Source organism: Nematolebias whitei, chromosome 18 (genome assembly GCF_014905685.2).
Source record: "Nematolebias whitei isolate Nwh7 chromosome 18, NemWhi1, whole genome shotgun sequence".
Taxonomy (NCBI): domain Eukaryota; kingdom Metazoa; phylum Chordata; class Actinopteri; order Cyprinodontiformes; family Rivulidae; genus Nematolebias; species Nematolebias whitei.
The window spans coordinates 15,068,970-15,077,719 of record NC_056515.1 but is presented as its reverse complement, the minus strand read 5'-3'; positions in this window follow the sequence as shown (position 1 = coordinate 15,077,719).

The following is an 8,750-nucleotide window of genomic DNA, read 5'->3' as shown; positions in this document are numbered from 1 at the left end:
TATATATATATAATTTTTTTTATATATTTTTTTATTATTAAACTTGTTGAAATGCTTCGTCTTTTATCCAAAAGACTTCTTCAGTCTGAGGAGCTAGAATAAACTCAGTCTTATAAATAGCACCTTCTCATCATGGATCAACCAGTTTGTTGTTGACAGCCAAAACCAGCTGTTCACATGATCAAGAAGGACCACCAGCCTAACAATTGCTCATTAGTGCTCTGATGGCTGCTTGCTATTTATAGGAGGCTGAGTGATACTAGCAATAACAACATTGTAAAAGGAGGACAGTTGAACATGGAGGCTTTGACCCTGTTTAATGATGGTTTCACTTCACAAAGATGGCCTCCTTTACTCCTCTCTCAAACCATCGTTCCTCTCTGTCCAGGATGTGAACATCTTCATCCCTGAAAGAGTGACCGCTGGCCTGGAGATGAGTGTAGACCGCAGAGTCCTGGCCTGATGATGTTGATCTTCTGTGCTGGGCCATCCTTTTGGCCAGTGGCTGTTTAGTTTCCCTGATGTAAGACTGATCACCCTCCTGACACTGAACAGCATACACAACATTACTCTGTTTGTGTCGGGGGACTTGATCTTTGGGATGAACCAGTTTTTGCAGTAATGTAGGTAAGCATGTAAGGTATGCACTTGAAAGAAGAGGAATGAACGTCAGCCGTAGTAAGACAGAGAACATGTGTGTGAATGAGAGGGAGGAGGTGGAGCAGTGAGGCTACAAGGAACAGAGGTCACAAAGGTGCAGGACTTCAAGTACTTGGTGTCCACTGTCCGGGAAAATGGGTAGTGTGTTCAAGAGGTGAAAAATAGAGTCCAGGCAGGATGGAGAACAGTTTCAGGAGTGATTTACGACAAATAAGTGGCAGCAAAAACTAACAGAAAAGTTTACAAGACCAGCTATGTTGTGTGGTCTGGAGACAGTGGTATTGACAAAAAGACAGGAGAAAGAACTGGAAGTGGTAGAAATGCAGATGTTAAGGTTCTCCTTAGGAGTGACAAGGATGGATACAATTAGGAATGAGACCATAAGAGGTACAGCTCAAGTTGAACAACTGGGAGATAAAGTTAGAGAGACCAGACCGAGATGGTTTGGACATGTCCAGAGGAGGGACAGTGGGTATACTGGTAGAAGGATGTTAGAAATGCAGCTGCCAGGAAAAAGACAAAAAAGAAGGCCAAAGAAGAGATATATGGATGCAGTTAGAGAGGACATGAAGGTAGTTGGAGTGAGGACAGAGGATGCAGAGGACAGAGAGAGATGGAGGAGGACGACTCGCTGTGGAGACCCTGAAGAAGGAAAAGCCGAAAGAAGAAGAAGAAGTTAAAGTCAGTCTTCAGTTGTCGCCGTGTACTCAGGTTTGGCTCTTTTGCATAAAGTATGTACAACTGCAAATTAATTGGCATAACTGTGTTAAATAAATAAATATAAATGCAAGAACTTAGTAAATTATACAAACAAAAACAAACAAAGTGATGTAATAGACAGCACAATAACCTCTAAATACAAGAAAGTGTCTGGTTCTTACTGTATCTCGACTGGTGCCTTTCTGTGTAATGTTTGCTTCTCTGTTCACCAAAGTTGCCAGTTTTTTCAAACCGTGCTTGGTTTTCCATCTGCGTGTTGGTTGAACAAAAACAAAGAAACTAAATCTTTTTATGATTTTATTTTAGTAATGAATTAATACCAAAAAAACTGTAAAATATCCAAGCCGGGGGCCTTTCTGGGTGGAGTTTGCATGTTCTCTCCGTGCATCTGTGGGTCTTCTGGATGGATGGATGGATGGATGGATGGATGGATGGATGGATGGATGGATGGATGGATGGATGGATGGATGGATGGATGGATGGATGGATGGATGGATGGATGGATGGATTTATTTGAAGTTTATGTTAACTTCTAATGTTTAGGAATTGGAATATATTGGAATGTTGGTACTTTTGGCCCTTCGTAGATGACAGCCATGTATTCACTGTATATTACTATTAAAGAACAACAAGCACTTTAAATTAACCTGTTTACCTTAAAAAGTCTTCATTTGCTACAACGAAACAGTTGATTTCCTCCAAACAAGCACTCGGAGGGGAAAATGTTCACGCTAACCCTGCATCGCTTTCATCTCTTATGTTCCCTTCCCACCTGCACACTGACATCAGAAAAGGTGAAGCTTTAACAACTTCTGTGGTCAGAGGGCGGTGAGCAGGAAGCGCTGCAGGTTTACGAACATGTTGCTGTACAGCTGCATCTGTTTCTTGGACAGGAAATATCTGCTGCAGCTGGGATGGTGGTTTACCTATGACCTTTGTCTGGGGGGGGGGGGGGGGGGGGTGCATTAGTTTAGTTTTGAGTCTGAAGCGTGCTTTTTGTCGGCGCGCTGGTTAGCCGCATTTCATCTTCTGTAGTTGCAGCTGTGGAAATCTATGCCATGTTTGACACGCGTGCACAAAAGTTTGAAACAGATTTTGTTAATTGCTCTGTCTGGTTTATAAAAGTTTTTCACTTTACCTAAATAATACAGAAAGATGTGGCACCATTCATGGTTGGGTTTGTATAAAATGAATGCGCTTGTGTGTTTTTTCTGAGACTTTTGACGCCGTCTGATCATTTCAGGTCTCCACAGAAACCACACTTAAACTTAAACAAGACCGGATTTGCTTTGCTCGCTTTTTATTTTTGAAGATGGTTATTTCCAATCATTTCATCGCTCTAGTTTGAAGCAGATGGTGTGGTGTTATTTTTATCTGTAAAGCCCTCCCATCTCCAAATTGTACATGTTAAGTGTGGTACTTTTTTAATATTTCACAAAACTTTGCAGCAGTCTGATTAAATAAGTGTTTGTTGAATTTATTGAGCATCTCTCGTGTTTTAAACAGATTGTGTTAGGACTTGGTGAATGTGCTGGAGATGACTTTGTGTTACCACCACTGTAGCTCAATAATTTGTAAAACTGACAGATTAAATGCCTTACACAGGTGCTGGTCGTAAAAGTAGAATATCATGAAAAAGTTGATTTATTTCAGTAATTCCATTCAAAAAGTGAAACTTGTATATTATATTCATTCATTACACACAGACTGATATATTTCAAATGTTTATTTATTTTAATGTTGATGATTATAACTGACAACTAATGAAAACCCCAAATTCAGTATCTCAGAAAATTAGAATATTGCTTAAGACCAATTAAAAAAAGAGTTTTAGAAATGTTGGCCAACTGAAAAGTATGAACATGAAAAGTATGAGCATGTACAGCACTCAATACTTAGTTGGGGCTCCTTTTGCCTGGATTACTGCAGCGATGCAGCGTGGCATGGAGGCAGGGCCAGATTAACGCTTCACTGTACCCTGGGCAACAATCTTCAAGGGCCCCATCATCACGACCCCAGAGTCACCATAATCTGGCAAAATACAGAATAAATTACCATAATATACAGTAAATATACTTAAAATTCTTAGTATCAAGTGTATTTTGATATATAAAAATCCAATTGCTCATTGAACTATAAATGCTTCTATGTCCTCTTGTTGACACAAATCATCAATGAGTTAAGTTGAACGCACTTTGAACACCACATGACATCATGTGTACTTGTTTAGCAACGTGTTGGCCACTGGTGTCAGAAGCATTTGTAATGTGTGTGTGTGTGTGGGGGGGGGGGTGTTAGACGCCATTTCCTGCAGTCTGGTGTATTTTAATGGTTATTTAACATCTAGTTTTACCTACACAAGTAAACACTTGCTTCAGTAACTATATTAGAGCTAATGGCACAACAAGTAGTAACCTGACCAACAGCTGATTCCATTAATTAAAAATATTAAATATTCAAAGGTAATGATTTGATGCCCATATTAAAATTAAATGATTATAACTTAGTTGACTTCAAATGTAATAAGATTATCAATGAATGTTTGTGACAAAGGATTTACTGATTATAACAAAGATTTCTTCAAGAAACCTCCTAATATAAATCATAAAAGCATAATGACTTCTGCTCATTCTAAATTTGTCAAATGGCCTAAATCTCCTAAAGTGAAGGAGAATCATTTTAAAATAATAAATAAGATATATCCTGTAGCCATGTTTCTTGAAATAAGATTTAAATTTGAGGTTGATTTTTGTGTCTTTTGTAAATCACAAGATGAATCCCTCGAGCATTTTTATTTTTTCATGTCAATACAAAGTGTTTGGTCAGACATCAGAAACTGGATTAATCTCAAACTTAACATAACTTCTTTTCATGCTGATGCCATTTTACTTTATGTGGATAACTTAAGCTCAGCTTTCTCTGATGCCATAAATATAGTTATACTTATAGTAGCACATTCACTGTAGTAAGAGGAGGGATAATAATCCCTTCTTCTTGTTTTATGAATGATTTTAAGTCGTACTATTCTTCATTAAGTAGATTAAAAAACTGAAAAACTGCTAGAATCATCCCACAACAGATAAAACTTATTGTTTTAATTAAAACAATGTTCTTCATATGTCATATGTTTGTTTTTTATTCATTACATTTTTTATGTTTTTTTTTTTTCTATTTCATTATTTTGTGAAATGTAGTTACACCGTTTACGAGTTTGTATTTGTATATTGTTGCATTGTTCTATTTTGTGTTGTTAATAAAGTTCTAGAAAAAAAAAAACCTGACAGGCTTGTCAGCAGGTAAGGGGCGTTTACCTTCGGAACAAATTGAGGTCGTCGATTGGTCAGTTGCTGACACGCCTACTGGATTGATTGACAGGTTGCACAGTCGAAGAACCATCCATCCATTATCTTTACCCGCTTCTTCCATTTTGGGTCATGGGGGTCGCCGGTGCCCATGTCCAGCAATCACTGTGCGAGGGGCGGGGACACCCTGGACAGGTCTCCAGTCCATCACAGGGACACATAGAGACAAACGAGACAAACAACCATTCACTCTCTCACTCACACCTAGGGACAATTTAGAGTTACCAATCAGTCTAACATGCATGTTTTTGGTCTGTGGGAGGAAACCGGAGTACCCGGAGAAAACCCACACATGCACGGAGAGAACATGCAAACTCCACCCAGAAAGGCCCCTGGACCAGGATTTGAACCAGGGACCTGCTCACTGAGAGGCAGCAGCTCTTCCAGTTGCGCCACCGTGCTGCCAGGTCAAAGATCCAACTCAGTGCAAAAAACAAAAAAACACGAGACCTAGGCGCTGGGAGGAGGCGGTGCGGCCCAAATGCAGTGGAAGCGCAGCAGTCTCTCTGAGCAGCGCAGGACTCCAAGTAAAGCAGGAGAGAACCAGACATTTTGCTTGTGCCCTCACTGCCCTGGGCCCCCGGGCACTTGCCAAGTTGTCCATATGGTTAATCCAGCCTTGCCTGGAGTGGATCAGTCTGTGGCACTGCTCAGGTGTTATGAGAGCCCAGGTTGCTCTGATGTGGCCTTCAGCTCTTCTGAATTGTTGGGTCTCGAGTATCACATCTTCCTCTTCACAATAAACCACATATTTTATACAGGGTTAAGGTCAGGAGAGTTTGCTGGCCGATTAAGAACATGGATACATTTTCATCTTTAAATCACTTCTTGGTCTGCTGCCTTCATACATCTCCTCCTACATGTCACTGCGTGAGTGCAGCTACAGCGTGCGCTCTCAGGACATCATTACCTGCAGTGTTCCCTCAGTGCGGACTGAACTTGGCAAAAGGGTCTTCTCTTACTCCGCTCCTGTTTCCTGGAATATCTTACAAAACGATCTGAAGCTCTCGACCTTGACCTCTTCAAACATCTGTTACGTTCCTGGCAAAAACCGATGCAGACATGTTCCTGTTTGAATTTTTCTGCACCGCCTTTTAATCTAGCTGTTTTTTGTTACTTTTTCTTTTAAATACCATTTTTATTTTCACTTGTTTAAAAAAAAAAATCTCCATTTGTACGCATCCTTTATGATCGTCCACTGTCGTCATCACTCTGTTAAAATCAGGTCTCTCTTGTAAATGAGTCCCTGAGGCTCAATGGGATTAACCTGTTTAAATAAAGATTGAATGAATGAAAAATGATTTATTTGAATTGAAGAGGAGGATCTTTGATACGTTAAAGAAACTCAGCAACTGAGAAGAAAACTGAACACTTATTTTAATAGCCTTAAATCAGATTTTCTTCTTTGTCTTATTGGTCCTAAAATATTTCTTCTAGTCAGAGAAGATTGCCTTTTACGTCTTTCCTTCTTTGCTTGGTAATGAGGTCATTTACCAGAAAGGCTCTCCGGGGATTTCTTTTTTTTTATTTTATTTTTTTTATCTCAAATCTCTTTTGGATTCAGATTCTGTCGACCCAAACCAGAGCGATTACTCTGCTTCTTCCAGAAAAGAGAAGTTTTTGGTCTTTTGACAACCTCTCTGAGATCTTGTAGCTCTTTAAGGAAGGAATTTTCAACAAAAAAGACTATTATTATCAACTTATGTTGTTTTTATTTTAATTAATGCTGCATGTCGTTTTAAAATACAGGAGGAATCATTGAAAAGTTGTGCAACAGATTCCTTAAAAAAAAAAAAAGCTGCATTCTTTAAACTCTGCTACAGATAAGCTGGATGTCTGACTGGTTGTTTGACGTCCCGCCCAAGCATCCATCATTTTGATGTGAATTCCTCCACATCAGTGTTTGTGATAAGCCTCTACGCGTCTGTCGCTGCTGCCTTTTTTACAAGTTCATCAGGCGAAGGAGAAAATAATGTCAAAAGTGAAAATCAGCAGAAACGTCTGCTCAGCCCCGACGTGTTGGGGAAATGTGTTGAAAGGTTTTGTGAGCTGCTCCTGCACTTCACTGTGAAATTGTAGTTTTCTGATTATCTCAAATTAAAAACACTCAGAATAGAAAAAGACAAAGAGAAAGATGAATGGGTCTAACGCTGAAACATGATTTAATTTACTTTCAATTCTTTACCAGCCAATGACAAAAATAAAGATTATAATCAGAAATGCTTGAAATTTTAGACAAATTTTCTATTTAATTAATTTTTGTAACAGCTAATTGACGAAGAAAAGTGATTATTGAATTTAAATATCCGTCATAAAATCCAACCGTCTCAAGGTGATGGACTTTTAGCATTTCGGGACATCAGGACGCAGAGGACAAGCGCTCCTCTCTGGGTCTTGGGGAACTGGTGTGTCCAGCAGTCACTGTGTGAGAGCCGGAGGACACCTGGACATCTGTCCAGTCCATCACAGAGACACAGAGACAATCACTCACACAAAAAACACTTAAAAGAAGGTGTTCACAGATAACTGACCTGCACCAACACAGCAAAGCCTCAGTCAGTTTGACAGAAGTTTAAATGAAATGTGTTGTGGTAGTAGCTGAGAGTCATCCCCAACACATGCTCTGAGCGCGAACGAGTCCTGTCAGGTCTTGCAATAATGTGTGAAATTACACATTTGGTTATTTTCCAGTTTGGACCAGAATAACTCGTTCCAGAACATCAAATAAAATGATTTAAATCTCAGTTCAGCTCTGAGGATAAAACCTAAAAATACACATTTGTAAGGATTTTATTTTGAAAGCAAAGTTCTGACTCGCAGAATGTTCGGGTGAAACTTTATTTTGTGCCTTTACAAAACTATCTTTTCAAAGTAGGCAGGAGGGACATGTCTTCGTCTGATTTAACTCTGACGAAGACTTCTTTCATTTGTTTTTTGCCAAAAAATGACCTCATTCTCATAAAATGTGCAGTTTTCATCCTGACACGAAACAACAGAACCAGAGGGGAGAGTTCATGCTGAACACCCTCAGAGATGTTCTGTGGATAAACGGGAGTTTGAACATAAACACATTTGAAGATAACATCTTCGTTAGACGTGTTTACACACTCACTCCCTCTGCAGTCTTTTCTTCGAGCCTCTCCAGTTAATCGTCCAGGATGTTACGGCTTCCTGTCTGATCCAAACGGGCCTGACTCCATGGAGGTGTGCCCTCCTGTCTCAGGCTGAGTGGGATCAAAACCAGCCAGAGGGACACGAGACGAGAGTCTGATCGGACCAGGCTGGAGAACAGGCTTGGATCAGGTCAGATGGACCCAGAGGGAACGGGAAGAAAAGGGTCCAACCGGTTGTCCGTCTTGGACCTGCTGCCAGAGGCAGCGTCCAGCGCGTTGTCCTCGGTGGCTGGCGTGCTGAGGGAGGGCGCTGCTGCTCACAGCTTCAACAGGAAGTTCAAGAGGAGGTAGGAAACACCTGAGCAGGTCGGAGCAGAACCACAGAGCCCCTCACAAACATGGCTAACACTCAGGAGATCTGAGCTAAACGTTGGTGTGGTAGTAGCTGAGAGTGATCCTTAATTGGGATCTTTGTTTGGTACTCCTTCGAGGAATGCTTGTTTGATGACGAAACAAGTCCCAAATAAATTACAAGTTTTAATCTGTTGTTTAGTTCAAACCAGAGAAATGATCTGTTGGACGTTGTGTTGTGACTGTCAGCTGCTGCCACGCCAGATGTTAACAGAACATTTAAAATCCACTGAGTATGAGACATTTTTCTTTTGTTGATTAGCTGAGGTGGACATTTTCAATTAGGTTGACGAACAGTCAGTAGTCATACCCCCCCCCCCCCCCCGCTCCTCCACTGCACCTGATCATGGATAAAATGGCTCCTTCCATTCTCCAGGATCCATCACTCTCTGCCTCAGACAAGAAATAACCCACCCCCGTTCTGTTCTTCTCCACAGTGTAACTTCCACCACTTGCATATCTTGCAGCAAAAACATTTAGGTTT